This window comes from Grampus griseus (assembly GCF_964374135.1).
Source record: "Grampus griseus genome assembly, chromosome: 5".
Taxonomy (NCBI): Eukaryota; Metazoa; Chordata; class Mammalia; order Artiodactyla; family Delphinidae; genus Grampus; species Grampus griseus.
This window is the reverse complement of record NC_138998.1, coordinates 57,379,997-57,396,620: the sequence shown is the minus strand read 5'-3', so window position 1 is coordinate 57,396,620 and position 16,624 is coordinate 57,379,997.

Below are 16,624 nucleotides of genomic sequence, written 5' to 3'. Positions count from 1 at the left end.
CCTTACCCACTGGGGGCAGACACCAAAAACAACGGGAACTACAAACCTGCAGCCTGCGAAAAGGAGACCGCAAACACAGTAAGTTAAGCAAAATGAGAAGACAGAGAAATACACAGCAGATGAAGGAGCAAAGTAAAAACCCACCAGAACAAACAAATGAAGAGGAAATAGGCAGTCTACCTGAAAAAGAATTCAGAGTAATGATAGTAAAGATGATCCAAGATCTTGGAAATAGAATGGAGAAAATAAAAGAAATGTTTAACAAGGAACTAAAAGAACTAAAGAGCAAACAAACAATGATGAACAGCACAATAAATGAAATTAAAAATTCTCTAGAAGGAATCAATATCAGAATAACTGAGGCAGAAGAAGGGATAAGTGACCGGAAAGATAAAATAGTGTAAATAACTACCAGAGAGCAGAATAAAGAAAAAAGAATGAAGAGAATTGAGGACACTCTCAGAGACCTCTGGGACAACATTAAACACAACAACGTTCAAATTATAGGGGTCCCAGAAGAAGAGGAGAAAAAGAAAGCAGCTGAGAAAATATTTGAAGAGATTATAGTTGAAAACTTCCCTAATATGGAAAAGGAAATAGTCAGTCAAGTCCAGGAAGTACAGAGAGTCCCATACAGGATAAATCCAAGGAGAAACACGCCAAGAAACATATAAATCAAGCTATCAAAAACTAAATACAAAGACAAAATATTAAAAGCAGCAAAGGAAAAGCAACAAATAACATACAAGGGAATCCCCATAAAGTTAACAGCTGATCTTTCAGCAGAAACCCTGCAAGCCAGAAGGGAGTGGCAGGACATAATTAAAGTGATGAAAGGGAAAAACCTAAAACCAAGATTACTCTACCCAGTAAGGATCTCATTCAGATTCGACAGAGACATTAGAACCTTTACAGACAAGCAAAAGCTAACAGAGTTCAGCACCACCATACCAGCTTTACAACAAATGCTAAAGGAACTTCTCTAGGCAGTAAACACAAGAGAAGGAAAAGACCTACAATAATAAGCCCACAACAATTAGGAAAATGGTAATAGGAATATACTTATCATTAATTACCTTAAATGTAAATGGATTAAATTCTCCAACCAAAAGACATAGAATGGCTGAATGGATAGAAAAACAAGACCCGTATATATGCTGTCTACAAGAAACCCACTTCAGACATAGGGACATATACAGATTGAAAGTGAGGGGATGGAAAAATATATTCCATGCAAATGGAAATCAAAAGAAAGCTGGAGTAGTAATTCTCATAGAAGACAAAATAGCCTTTAAAGTAAAGACTATTACAAGAGACAAAGAAGGACACTACATAATGATCAAGGGATCAATCCAAGACAAAGACATAACAATTGTAAATATTTATGCACTCAACATAGGAGCACCTCAATATATAAGGCAAATGCTAACAGCCATAAAAGGGGAAATCAACAGTAACACAATTATAGTACAGGATGATAACACCCCACTTTCACCAATGGACAGATCATCCAAAATGAAAATAAACAAGGAAACACTAGCTTTAAATGATACATTAAACAAGATGGACTTAATTGATATTTATAGGACACCCCATCCAAAAACTACAGAATAAATTTTCTTCTCAAGTGATCATGGAACATTCTGCAGGATAGATCATATCTTGGGTCACAAATCAAGCCTTGGTAAATTTAGGAAAATTGAAGTCATATCAAGTATCTTTTCTGACCACAATGATACGAGACCAGATATCAATTACAGGAAATAATCTATAAAAAATACAAACACATAGAAGCTAAAGAATACACTACTAAATAACCAAGAGATCACTGAAGAAATCAAAGAGGAAATGAAAAAGTACCTAGAAACAAATGACAGTGAAAACACAATGACCCAAAATGTATGGAATGCAGCAAAATCAGTTCTAAGTGGGAAGTTTATAGCAGTACAGTCCTACCTCAAGAAACAAAAAACATCTCAAATAAACAACCTAACCTTACACCTAAACCAATTAGAGAAAGAAGAGCAAAAATTCCCCAATATTTGGAGAAGGAAAGAAATCATAAAGATCAGATCAGAAATAAATGAAAAAGAAATGAAGGAAACGATAGCAAAGATCAATAAAACTAAAAGCTGGTTCTTTGAGAAGATAAACAAAATTGATAAAACCATTAATCAGACTCATCAAGAAAAAAGAGAGAAGACTCAAATCAATAGAATTAGAAATGAAAAAGGAGAGCTGACACTGAAGAAATACAAAGGATCATGAGAGATTACTACAAGCAACTATATGCCAATAAAATGGACACCCTGGAAGAAATGGACAAATCCTTAGAAAAGCACAACATTCCAAGACTGAACCAGGAAGAAATAGAAAATATAAACAGACCAATCAAAAGCACTGAAATTGAGACTAGATTAAAAATCTTCCAAAAAACAAAAGCCCAGGACTAGATGGCTTCACCAGTGACTTCTATCAAACATTTAGAGAAGAGTTAACACCTATCCTTCTCAAACTCTTCCAAAATATAGCAGAGGGAAGAACACTCCCAAACTCATTTTATGAGACCACCATCACCCTGATACGAAAACCAGACAAAGATGTCACAAAAAAAGAAAACTACAGGCCAATATCACTGATGAACATAGACGTAAAGATACTCAAGAAAACACTAGCAAAAAGATTCCAGCAGCACATTAAAAGGATCATACACCATCATCAAGTGGGGTTTATCCCAGGAATGCAAGGATTCTTCAATATATGCAAATCAATCAATGTGACACACCATTTTAACAAACTGAAGAATAAAAACCATATGATCATCTGAATACATGCAGAAAAAGCTTTCAACAAAATTCAACACCCCCTGATGATAAAAACCCTCCAGAAAGTAGGCATAGAGGGAACTTACCTCAACATAATAAAGGTCACATATGACAAACCCACAGCCAACATGGTGAAAAACTGAAACCATTTCCACTAAGATCAGGAACAAGACAAGGTTGCCCACTCTCACCACTAATATTCAACATAGTTTTGGAAGTTTTAGCCACAGCAATCAGAGAAGAAAAAGAAATAACAGGAATCCAAATCAGAAAAGAAGAAGTAAAATTGTCACTGTTTGCAGATGACATGATACTATACATAGAGAATCCTAACCATGCCACCAGAAAACTACTAGCACTAATCAATGAATTTGGTAAAGTTGCAAGAGACAAAATTAATGCACTGAAATCTCTTGTGTTTCTACACACTTAATGATGAAAAATCTGAAAGAGAAATTAAGGAAACACTTCCATTTACCACCACAACAAAAAGAAAAAAATACCTAGGAATAAACCTACCTAAGCAGGCAAAAGACCTGTATGCAGAAAACTATAAGACACTGATAAAAGAACTTAAAAATGATACAAACAGATGGAGAGATATACCATTTTCTTGGATTGGAAGAATCAACATTGTGAAAATGACTATACTACCTAAAGCAATCTACAGATTCAATGCAATCCTTATCAAACTACCAATGGCATTTTTTATGGAACTAGAACAAAAAATTTCACAATTTGTATGGAAACACAAAAGACCCCGAATAGCCAAAGCAATCTTGAGAACGAAAAACGGAGCTGGAGGAATCAGGCCCCCTGCCTTCAGACTATACTACAAAGCTACAGTAATCAAGACACTATGGTACTAGCACAAAAACAGAAATATAGATCAATGGAACAGGATAGAAAGCCCAGAGATAAACCCATGCACATATGGTCACCTTATCTTTGATAAAGGAGGCAAGAATATAAAATGGAGAAAAGACAGCCTCTTCCATAAGTGGTGCTGTGAAAATTGTACAGCTAAATTTAAAAGAATGAAGTTAGAACACTCCCTAACACCATACACAAAAATAAACTCAAAATGGATTAAAGACCTAAATGTAAAGCCAGACACTATAAAACTCTTAGAGGAAAACATAGGCAGAACACTCTACAATATAAATCACAGCAAGATCCTTTTTGACCCACCTTCTAGAGAAATGGAAATAGAAACAAAAGTAAGCAAATGGGGCCTAATGAAACTTAAAAGCTTTTCCACACTAAAGGAAACCATAAACAAGATGAAGAGACAACCCTCAGAATGGGAGAAAATATTTGCAAATGAAGCAACTGTCAAAGGATTAATCTCCAAAATATACGAGCAGCTCAATATCAATAAAACAACCCAATCCAAAAATGGGCAGGAGACCTAAATAGACATTTCTCCAAAGAAGATATACAGACTGCCAACAAACACATGAAAGAATGTTCAACATCACTAATCGTTAGAGAAATGCAAATCAAAACTACAATGAGGTATCACCTCACACCAGTCAGAATGGCCATCATCTAAAAATCTAGAAACAATTAATGCTGGAGAGGGTGTGGAGAAAAGGGAGCCCTCGTGCACTGTTGGTGGGAAAGTAAATTGATACAGCCACTATGGAGAACAGTATGGAGGTTCCTTAAAAAACTAAAAATAGAATTACCATATGACCCAGCAATCCCACTACTGGGCATATACCCTGAGAAAACCGTAATTCAAAAAGAGACGTGTACCACAACGTTCATTGCAGCACTATTTCCAGTAGCCAGGACATGGAAGCAACCTAAGTGTCCATGAGAGATGAATGGACAAAGAAGATGTGGCACATATATACAATGGGATACTACTGAGCCATAAAAAGAAATGGAATTGACTTATTTCTAGTGAGGTGGATGGACCTAGAGATTGTCATACAGAGTGAAGTAAGTCAGAAAGAGAAAAACAAATACCATATCTTAACACATATATATGGAATCTAAAAAAAAAAAAAAAAGGTTCTGAAGAACCTTGGGGCAGGACAGGAATAAAGATGCAGATGTAGAGAATGGACTTGAGGACACGGGGAGGGGGAAGGGTAAGCTGGGATGTAGTGAGAGTGTGGCATGGACATATATACACTACCAAATGTAAAATAGATAGCTAATGGGAAGCAGTCCCATAGCCCAGGGAGGTCAGCTCAGTACTTTGTGTCCACCTAGAGTGGTGGGATAGGGAGGGTGGGAGGGAGTTGCAAGAGGAAGGAGATACGGAGATATATGTATACATATAGCTGATTCACTTTGTTATGCAGCAGCAACTAACACAAGATTGTAAAGCAATTATACTCCAATAAAGATGTTAAAAAAAAGAAAAAAAAGGGGGCACATGGCCAGTTCTCCAAATGGTGAAAATGTGCTTTGGTGTCCTTTCATGACCACATGAATTGATGTCTCAGATACTCACTAAATAAAGAAAGATAATCTGTCAAAAAGAAGTTCTATCCAGAGATACAATTATAGGTTATGGTATAGTTCCCAATGTAAGAAACTTTCATTCTTTAATCTTATGCTTTGCTTTTTTTAAACTGGAAACACTTTTGTTACTGGTTCCGAACCAAGATTCTCTTCTTAGGACTTAATCCATCATACTTCTAAAACCTTACTGTGCAGATGAGAAAACAAACTGTTCTCTGCCTTACAAATTGAAGATTATTGAAATAGAGTCCAAGGTGTTGACTCATGCATGCAGTTATATAACTCTATCAGTACTCTATTTGTATATGTGAATATTTATGAACCCCCTGGAGGTTTACAAGTAGCATTAATGTGAATTCTTGGTAGGAAAGGCAGAAAAGATCTTCTTAATGAAATTTTGAAGAAGGTCCAAACTCTTAAATTTGATAAATAACTTTCTTAGGAACAGAGATTTATCAGTTCAAAGTATTTTTGTAGCCACCATCCTAGTTTAGGCACTGACTGATTCACCATTACCTATATTTTCTCTCTGACTTAATCCAGTCATACATATGCCAACAGAACACTTCTTTTTTTTTATTACTTTTTAAAATTGAATTATAGTTGATTTACAATATTGTGTTAGTTTCAGGTGTACAGCAAAGTGATTCAGCTATATATATATATATATACAGCTACATGTATACAATGCCTATATACATATACATTTTTTCAGGTTATTTTCCCTTATAGGTTATTATAAGATATTGAATATAGTTCCCTGTGCTGTACAGTAAATCCTTGTTTTTTATGTATTTTATGTATAGTAGTTTTTATCTGTTAATCCCATACTCTTAATTTATCTCCCCCTCCCTTTCCTCTTTGGTAACTATAAGTTTGTTTTCTATGTCTGTGAGTCTGTTTGTGTTTTGTATATAGATTCATTTGTGTTATTTTTTTAGCGTTTCTAACATTCACAAAATGGAGCTGGACTCTTAAATAAATTACTATTTGGCACTGAGTTCCCAGCTGCCTCTCATGACAAATCCATTTTTGGTTCAAAGCTCTTTACTGATTCTCATCCAAATTGTGCTTTTCTTCCTTTATCCTACTTCCTTTCTTCTCTCCTACCTCCTCCCACCCTAAATTATCCTGGCTTTGAATTTGTTTAAGTATGTAAAATGAACATAAATATATCCATGCCAAAAATTGGGTACAGAAATAATGTTTGCAAAAGCACCTGGTAGAATTCCTGGCACATATTAGGTACTCAATAAATATTAGTGTTTTAGTTTTTGCATCATATAAATCACCCCAAAACAATACCTTAAAACAACAATGATGATTTATTATTTCTCTGGTTTCTGTGGATCAAGAAGTTAAGAAGAGCTCAGCTAGGCCATCCTTGCTTAGAGTCTCTCATGCAGTTGCAGTCATCTATCAAATTGGGCTGCAGTTATCTGAAGGAAGTGGAAGATCCAATGAGGCTCACTTGAGTAACTAGCAGCTTAGTCCTAGTTTTTGGCTGGGGGCTTCAGTTTCTCTCTGAGAAGACTCTTCCACGTGGTATGGTGTCTAGCCTCCTCTGGAGTGCATGAGATCCAAGGAACCAAGGTGAATGTGGCAGCGTTTATGAGCTAGCCTGGGAAATCACATACCACCATTTCCACCATATTCTATTGGTCACATAGGGACAGCCCTGATTTCATAGGAAAGTAATTTACGTAAGAGGGTGAATACCAGAAAATGTGGAACATTGGAGGCTATCTTGGAGGCTGGCTACCATAGTTAGATATCGATTTCCTTAGAGAAAATGCTGACCACTTGGACTACTGTCAAACTAACTAGAGTGCTTTCCAGTTTTACCTTAAAGTATTCCTTTTTAGGCTAGCTAAGCCCAGCCTCCTGCCTCCTATTACCTACTTTGTTCTCTCTCTCTCTCACACACACACAAGAACATACAAGTGCACATAAACACACACACACACGAAGGACTAGCTTCCACATCTAAATTCCACACACGTTATTTTTCAGATTGAAATCATCCTGTTTTTGAAAAAAAAATTTAATTTTAGAGTAGTTTCAGATGATTGGAAAAATTGTAAAGATAGCACAGAGATTCCCATATTTTCCCCAGCTAATCTCTCCTAAAATTTTTGGCAGAGCTTTGAAAGAAAGAAAGGGTTTGAGAGGTCCAGATGGAATAGTGCAAGCAAAACCTCTAAGACCAAGAACTCATCTCCTTCAGCATTTTGGAGGTGACAGGATCCAGCATTTCAAAGAGATGCAGAATGATACAAACTGAAGGAGAACTAAATGAATCAGATAAAGTTGCTGTTCTACTTCTTATGGCTGTGAAAAGAAGCAATTATTATTGAAAAAAATCATTTTAAGAAAGTAAAGTAATAAAACTGGATATGGACAGGTAACCAATTTGGAAAATTCATGGTCCAAAAGAGCCAAAATTGAATGACTTGTTTTCTAAAACCCCATGTTAAAAAATAATGTTAAATTAAGGTGGAATTGAATTATATGATTTTTATGATCTTTTTCAGCTTCTGCCACAAGATTAAATAGGAAGGTAGAGATTGCAACTTTTAGGTAAAGAAGTGGTTCGACAGAATAGTAATTTGGCTTTTGTGAACAAATACCTCATCTCACAAATAATTATTAAATGGAAGGAGACTCCCTTGATTGGAGTGGAAAAGCAATTTTGTCTCACTAAGCAAGATCTGCAATATATACAGATAGGTTGCATTTGATCCTATGGGGAGAGCAGGAAAGTTATTGCCCATTTACAGCTGAGCAAATTGAGGCTCAGGGGAACACTCTCCAGATCAAGCTGAGACCACAGACTGAGTCGATGTTAGAAATCAAGTGGACTAGACCAAAGATTCACAGTCCACAGAAAGATTCAAGGATAGAAGTCTGAGGGCCAAATGAGAGGTATTACCTGGAAGGTCTGTTCCCTACTGTGGAACCCAAGTGTGTTGATCTTCAGTGTCCAGAGCAAGTCTGAGGGCATTAAACTTGAGTGGCACTGACTGAGGAAGGGAGGCTGCTGTTTCAAGGTACCTTTCTGTCTCCTCCCTTTACCTACTTTGTCCTCTCTCTCTCTCTCCCTCTCTCTCTCACATACACACACACACACACACACACACAATCTTTGAATTCACTCACACTTAATAATTTTATTGTGCTTTGAAAATGAGGGAGAGCAATGAGAATGGGAAAAATCCTACAGCAGATCCCAAAAGTCTCCTGAAAGCTCTTTCTGCCCCCAGACCCCCAATCCTCTAATCGAGCATTATTAGTGACTTCAGGTTATTCACCCCACCAAAAAAAAACCCCACACATCTGAACAAGTCAACCACATTCCTACTTAACCCCATAATGCAGGTGTAAACATGTCATCTTCATCCCTGCATAAAAACTACTTATGACTTCCTTTAGGATAGTCAACCTTAACTTGACATACATATCTTTTAAATAGAAGGTCCTAAAGTTCCATTGTAACCTCATTTCTTACCACTTTTTACGATGAATACTATACTCTAGGCACAGTAAATTATTATATCATGAAGTAAGAGGGGCTGGTGTTCAGAGATACACATAAAATTTTCACATTAACAGTTTCACCTGCCCACAATAATCATATTATATGACATATGACAACAACTACTGCTCTATTTACTGAGAGCCTACTTATGACAAGCATTGTAGTGGATACTTTACATATTATATTTCAGTTAGACCTTATAAAAACTTTCTTCAGAGTAATTATCTCCAATTTCAGTGGAGAAAACAGATTTAGAAGTTAATTTTCTGTCAAGGACACACAGCTAATATGAAGGAGGATTCAGGCTCAGATCTACCTGCCTGGAAAGTCTGTTTTCTTCTTCCTGTGTGGTATAGTATTGTGAAGAACTATGACCCTAGAACCATATGGTGCTGGGTTTAAATCTTAGCTCTGCCATTTACAGGCAGACTAGCCTTATGTAAATTGATTAATCTCTCCAAGTCCCAGTTTCTCCATTTGTAAAAAATAGGATATTAGTAAGCACCTAACCCATAAAACTTTTCTAAGAATCAATAGAGAAAACAGATGTAAAGTGTATAGCTGTTAGTATTATTGAATCTCATCACCTCCACTTGGCAAATTCTTACTTATTTTTTAAGACCTAATTCAGATGTCACCTCAAATTGATATCTTATCTAACTCTGCCAGACAGAATTGTTTTCTCCTAGTTCTCATATGACTTTGGTCTTGTAATGATCTGTTCCCCATTAGACAAGAGTCATGAGTTACTCTATCTTAGTCTGGGTTCCTCCCAAAGCAGACTCAAAGAGACAGGATTTGAGTCAAGCAGTTTTTGGAGAGGTGCAAAGAACATGTATAGATAAGGAAGGAAGCAATCAGGGAAGGGAAGGCAGCCTTTAATAGATATGTTATTAAATCAACTCTTGTCATGGGTAAATGATAATTACTATCCCATAGGGAAACTCTGAAAAACTGTTCAAAATTTAGTACTCAGAATTATCCCAGACAAGAAAGTGGAATCTGGGATGGGTATTTTTATTTCTACACTGACTAGCCATGGGTTACAAGTTACCCTTGTACCAGTACAGCCACTTCTGGCTTGTGGTACATATAAGCATAGTGTGTTCTGGAAGCCTGAGGGCAGCGCACCAACAAAGATGCCAGTGTTGCCTTTGAAAATTAAGCCGATGTATGGTAAGGGATCTAAGAGAACAGGGTGGAGCACTGAGAGTGTTTGCTCTTCGTATCTTATACTCCTGTATAATCATTTATGCATTCATTTACCTGATATTGCTCTTTATCAATCTCCTTTCACCTCGAATTTTCCCATACAATGACTAGTATGCAGTGAGCAACCAATAAATGATTAAAGAGGGAAGGGGAGGGAAGAGAAGAAAAAGAAAGGAAAAGAGGGAAAGGAAGAGAAAAGAAAGGACAAGAAATGCATGGAAGAAAGGAAGGGAAGGGTCTGGAAGGGAAGGGAAGAATGCATCCTATGCCTTGATTTGGAATGGAGAAGTCTCCCTTCTTTTTACCTCTTATGGCAGCAACAGATAAAATGTATATAGATGCTAAGGAAATAAAGAATTCCCAGGATGGCATACATAATGCTGTCTAAATGTCAATTCAGGTATTTAATATAAGAATTAATTATAGAATCAGTGTTATGGTCTCTTACATTTTCCTTGCCTGAACAAAAGCCAAAACGTTGCTATAAAGCTGGTAAGGAACTCTGACCTTCAGAATATGTAGTTTGAGAAAAGATTCTAAGAAGGATAAGTGAAGATTCTTCTATTCTTGCTTTACTAGGTAATGAGTTTTATAATGGAAACACAATTGCAAATTACATAATCAAGTTGGTCAGAGCTATTGATCTGCCCAGTGACAAGACTTCCTGAATGAATTGCCTTATTCTGAAAAGTTGGTAGAAAGCTAATAATGGAAAAATATGTTTCCTGAATTTTGTACCTCTGTTAAGATAAGGCTTATTGCTTCTGCACATCAAAAAATGTTAGACTATTTTTTGATACTGAGCTGCATGAGCTGTTTGTATATTTTGGAGATTAATCCCTTGTCATTTGCTTCATTTGCAAATATGTTCTCCCATTCTGAGGGCTGTCTTTTTGTCTCATTTATTGTTTTCCTTGCTGTGCAAAAGCTTATAAGTTTAATTAGGTCCCATTTGTTTATTTTTGTTTTTATTTTCATTACTCTAGGAGGTGGGTCCAAAAAGTTCTTGCTGTGATTTATGTCAAAAAGTGTTCTGCCTATTTTTTCCTCTAAGAGTTTTATAGTGTCTGGTCTTAAATTTAGGTCTCTAATCCATTTTGAGTTTATTTTTGTATATAGTGTTCAGGAGTGTTCTAATTTCATACTTTTACATGTAGCTCTCCAGTTTTCCCAGCACCACTTATTGAAGAGACTGTCCTTTCTCCATTGTATAGTCCTGCCTCCATTGTCATAGATTAGGTGACCATAGATGCATGGGTTTATCTCTGGGCTTTCTATCCTGTTCCATTGATCTATATTTCTGTTTTTGTGCCAGTACCATACTGTCTTGATTACTGTAGCTTTGTAGTATAGTCTGAAGTCAGGGATCCTGATTTCTCTAGCTCCATTTCTCTTTCTCAAGATTGCTTTTGCTGTTCAGGGTCTTTTGTATTTCCATACAAATTGAAAAAAATTTTGTTCTAATTCTGTGAAAAATGCCATTGGTAATTTGATAAGGATTGTGTTGAATCTGTAGATTGCTAGACAAACAACTCAATCAAAAAATGAGCAGAAGACCTAAATAGACATTTCTCCAAAGAAGACATACAGATGGCCAAGAGGCACATGAAAAAGATGCTCAACATCACTAATTATTAGAGAAATGCAGATCAAAACTATAATACAATGAGGTATCACCTCACACTGGTCAGAATGGCCATCATCAAAAAACCTACAGACAGTAAATGCTGGAGAGGGTGTGGAGAAAAGGGAACCCTCTTGCACTGTTGGTGGGAAAGTAAATTGATACAGCCACTATGGAGAACAGTATGGAGGTTCCTTAAAAACCTAAAAATAGAACTACCATATGACCCAGCAATCCCACTACTGGGCATATACCCTGAGAAAACCATAATTCAAAAAGACACATGTGGTACTTCCATGGTGGCACAGTGGTTAAGAATCTGCCTGCCAATGCAAGTGACACAGGTTCAAGCCCTGGTCTGGGAAGATCCCACATGCCGTGGAGCAACTAAGGCCATGCCCCACAACTACTGAGCCTGCACTCTAGAGCCCACAAGCCACAACTACTGAGTCTGTGTGCCACAACTGCTGCAACCCGTGCACCTAAAGCCCATGATCTGCAACAAGAGAAGCCACCACAGTGAGAAGCCCGTGCACCACAACGAAGGGTAGCCCCCACTCTCCACAGCTAGAGAAAGCTCACATGCAGCAACAAAGACCCAATGCAGCCAAAAATAAATATATTAATTAGTTTAAAAATAAGTCTTCATTTAAAAAGACACATGTACCCCAATGTTCACTGCAGCACTATATACAATAGCCAGGACATGGAAGCAACCTAAATGCCCATTGACAGAGGAATGGATAAAGAAGATGTGGTACTTATTTACAATGGAATATTACTCAGCCATAAAAAGGAATGAAATTGGGTCATTTGTAGAGATGTGGATGGACCTAGAGAGTGTCATACAGAGTGAGGTAAGTCAGAAAGAGAAAAGCAAATATCAGATAATAACACATATATGTGGAATCTAGAAAAATGGTATATATACATGATCTTGTATGAAAGCAGAAATAGTGACACAGACAACAAATAGAGAACAAATAGAGACAACAAGTAGAGAACAAATGTATGGGTACCAAGGAGGAAAGGGGTGGGGTGGGAGGAATTGGGAGACTGGGATTGACACATATACATTATTGATACTATGTATAAAATGGACAACTGATGGGAACATGCTGTATAGCACAGGGAACTCACCTAGTGCACTGTGGTAACCTAAATGGGAGGGAAGTCCAAAAGGGAGAGATATCTGTATGTGTATGGCTGTTTCATTTTGTTGTGCAGTGAAGGCTAACACAACATTGTAAAGCAACCATACTCCAATAAAAATTAATTAAAAAAAAAGAGAAAAACAAATACTGTATATTAATACATATATGTGAAATCTAGAAAAATGGTACAGATGAACCTATTTGCAGGGTAGAAATAGAGACACAGATGTAGAGAACGGATGTGTGGACATGGTGGGGGGAGGCGAGATGAATTGGGAGATTGGGATTGATGTATGTGCACTGCCATGTGTAAAACAGATAGCTAGTGGGAACCTGCTGTATAGCGCAGGGAGCTCAGCTCAGTGCTCTGTGGTGACCTAGATGGGTGGGATGGGGGTGGGGTGGGAGGGAGGTCCAAGAGGGAGGGAATATATGTATACACATAGCTGATACACTTCGTTGTACAGCAGAAACTAACACAACATTGTAAAGCAACTATACCCCAATTTAAAAAGAATGTTAGGCTAAAGCAGCTTTGTGAAGCAATGTTGTATGTGACCACAGCACTTGGAATCAGTGCAGCAGTATCTCCGACTAGCTTATGTGACCTTGGAGTCACCATGAAAACTCCTTGGGTCCCAGTTTCATCATTTCTAATATTAGGACATTGGACTAAGCTGTGAGTTGGAAATTCAGATGCCAACGCCTCCTGGATGAATGAGAGTGATGATGGTAAACTGAAGAGCATATACCCCATCCAAAGAGGTGGCCATTACTCAGATCCAACCAAGGATTGCCATGCTGAAATTTCAAGTTTGGGCTGACAAATCTCCCAGTATTTCCTAAGGACTGAAACATGACATTTAAGTTATTTCTTTAGATTTTAATGTGTTGGTACACTTTTTATAAAAAACACAGTGTGGGCCAAGGAAGGCTTATGAACAATGAGCAGGATAGAACTCACAGGTTATTACTCACCTCTGGACTAGATGAATCTCAAATGTCCTTCCAGTTATTCACCTTTTGAAAATGATATATGGAGGCATAAATGTGTTCTTCTAAGACAGAGACACCTGTGCATAGTGCTGCTCCTATTCCTACAGCTGCTTTCTTCCCCAAAGGGGTTTGTACCTTGGCTGAGGTCCAGGACAATCGCCAATAATCTTCCTCAGCTAGGAATTTCTGCAACAGCTTTAGCACCCTGTTTCCTGATGACCCAGATCTATGTCCTGAAACATAAAAATTGGTAGAGATAATCATCCCAACTTTGGATAAATTTCTATTACTTAGCATTATGTAGGTTACTTTAAAGACTGTGTCAGTCCCTGTATTCCTCTGCACTCTGGAATGTTGTTGAAGTCTCCCGTAACATCTTTGTATCCTCCTTGATCTTTAATTAGGATGGGAAATATTGACACCCTTAAGGTCCAGGATGCACCTTCAATCCTAGAAGATGCCTCTGAAAGTTGGTTAGTTATTTCAAGTGAGTGATAGAAAGCACATTCTAGACATAGAGGAATAATCCAGAGAGAAGGAACAATAGGAAATTTTAAAAAAAGGTGGAACAAAGTGTCAGAAAGAGTGAGATGACAAGAGAAAGGTTGGGGGCCATCCTTGAAGGGATGCCTTGAAGAATTTCTTACTCTGAGATGGATGGGACAAATAAGAGCTTATAAAGCCAAACCGTTGAGAAGGAGAGAGAAGATAATATGGCTAGGCGTCCTCAATCTTTCCTGTGAAGTATGTGATAAAGTTTTGTTCAGTAAGTGAATACCGATAGACTAATATTTGATGAGGGAGAAAATGATTGAGAAAAGGTTCTCTGGAAAATGTCGTAGGTAGACAAATATAGATGATTTTTAAAAATACCAAGTAGATTTAACAGTAAATAGATTTGAGTCAGCAAGAACCCACTATGGAACAAAATGAACCAGCTTATTGCCTTGCTCGAGGAAAGTAATTAGTAGCTTTAGGATAAATGAAGAAAAAGAGCCTAGGAATGGGAGAAGGGAAATTTTAGTTTCATAGATCTGGGATACAGAGCTATTCTGAGGGAAGCCAAGTTGCAGGATGTCGTCATGCCTGTGAGTGGTTCAAATGGAGTAGAGCTGAAGGCCATATGTATTGAGGCGGTCAAGGAATTGTGACGCCAACAGGGGAATATGCCAAAGTTACCAAGGAATGTAGCTGTAGAGGACACGGGGAGACAAGGTAGGAGGTTGTTTTGTAGGTTAGCTATATCTGGGGATGGCAGTAGGGAATAACAAACTTATCCTGTTTTAAGAATTTTGATAAATGGCATAAGGGATTGCCTCCAGGGGAGAGAATTGTCATGGAAATATAATTGTTAGCAAGAAATTACTGTCTCGTTCTTGGGAGAAGGTAGAAAGAGTGGCCCAATAATGTTCTCTGGCAATGGGGGAGGGGTTTCAGTGGAAGGTGAGAGCAGAAGATCATGCAAGAGATGGTCAGGGAGGATTAGAATTAAGCTATAAATGAATGAGAAGGAAAAAACTATAGCAAGGAGTAGCTTTGAAATCAGACAGACTTGGGTTTGAATCTGGCTCTGCCACTTACTAGCTGCAGGGGTTGATCCAATTTAAGAATTCCACTTTAAGAAAAATAATACAAGGAGTGACATTAGCAAGATGGCAAACTAGTAGGTCTCATGCCCCTATCAAAACAGTAACCTAATAACTACTCACAGATGAAAACAGCTCTGGAGAGCTCTAGATTACAATAAAGAAACTATAGCAAAATGGAGTTTTGTGGAGCACAAAAACTGAAGATGCCGGAATTGAAAAGCACAGCAAGCATTTTACCTGAATCATCCTATCCCCCAGCCCAGCACAGCTTGGGTCCAAGAGGGATCCCCTGGACCAAAGACTCCTCCCAAGGGGGTAAAGGGAACCAGAAGGTTCCCAGCAGCCTTCACCACCAAGGACTACAGCTGCTTGGAGTCCATGCCACTGTATGCCCCCTAAGCAAGATCTGCCACTGCATCCCTCTAGGGCCAGAGGTGCCACACCCTTCCCTCCCTCACCACATTCCCCCAAGTCCTGATGCCACAGCGTGGGCACCCATGTCCTAGATGCTGGCACTGCCATGACTGTGCATATACCTTTGTCCCTGATCCTGGCACAAAAAATGACCCCCTTGGCTGCGACTTACCACATGGGGGAAAAAGAGAGTAGGAGGACCCCAGGACCTCACCACCACTGTGAACATCTGCAGTGCAATTGAACTTAAGTTGTTATCAACTTAAAATAGAAAGTTATAACTACAAGATATTTTATGCAAGCCTGGAGCTAACCACAAAGATAAAAACCTATAATAGTTACAACAAAAGATACACAGAAAAGAATCAAAGTAAATCACTACCAAAAAAAAAAAAAAATCAAATAAAAAAGGAAGATGGCAAGAGAGGACGAGAGGGACAAAACAGCTGCAAAACAGAAAACAATTAACAAAATGGCAATAGTAAGTCCTCACTTATCAATAATTTATATATCAATGGATTATACTTCTCAATCAAAAGGTATAAAGTGGCTGAATGGACTAAAAAAAAAAAAAGGAGCCAGAGTTATGCTGTCTACAAGACTTTAGTTTTAAAGACCCTCAGGCTGAAAGTGAAAGGATGGAAAAAGATATTCCATGCAAATGGTAACCAAAAAGAAAGCAAGGGAGGCTATATTTATATAAGACAAAATAAACATTAAGTTAAAAACTGTCTCTAGATACAAAGAATGTAATTATGTAATGATAAAAGGGTCAGTTCAACAGGTAGATA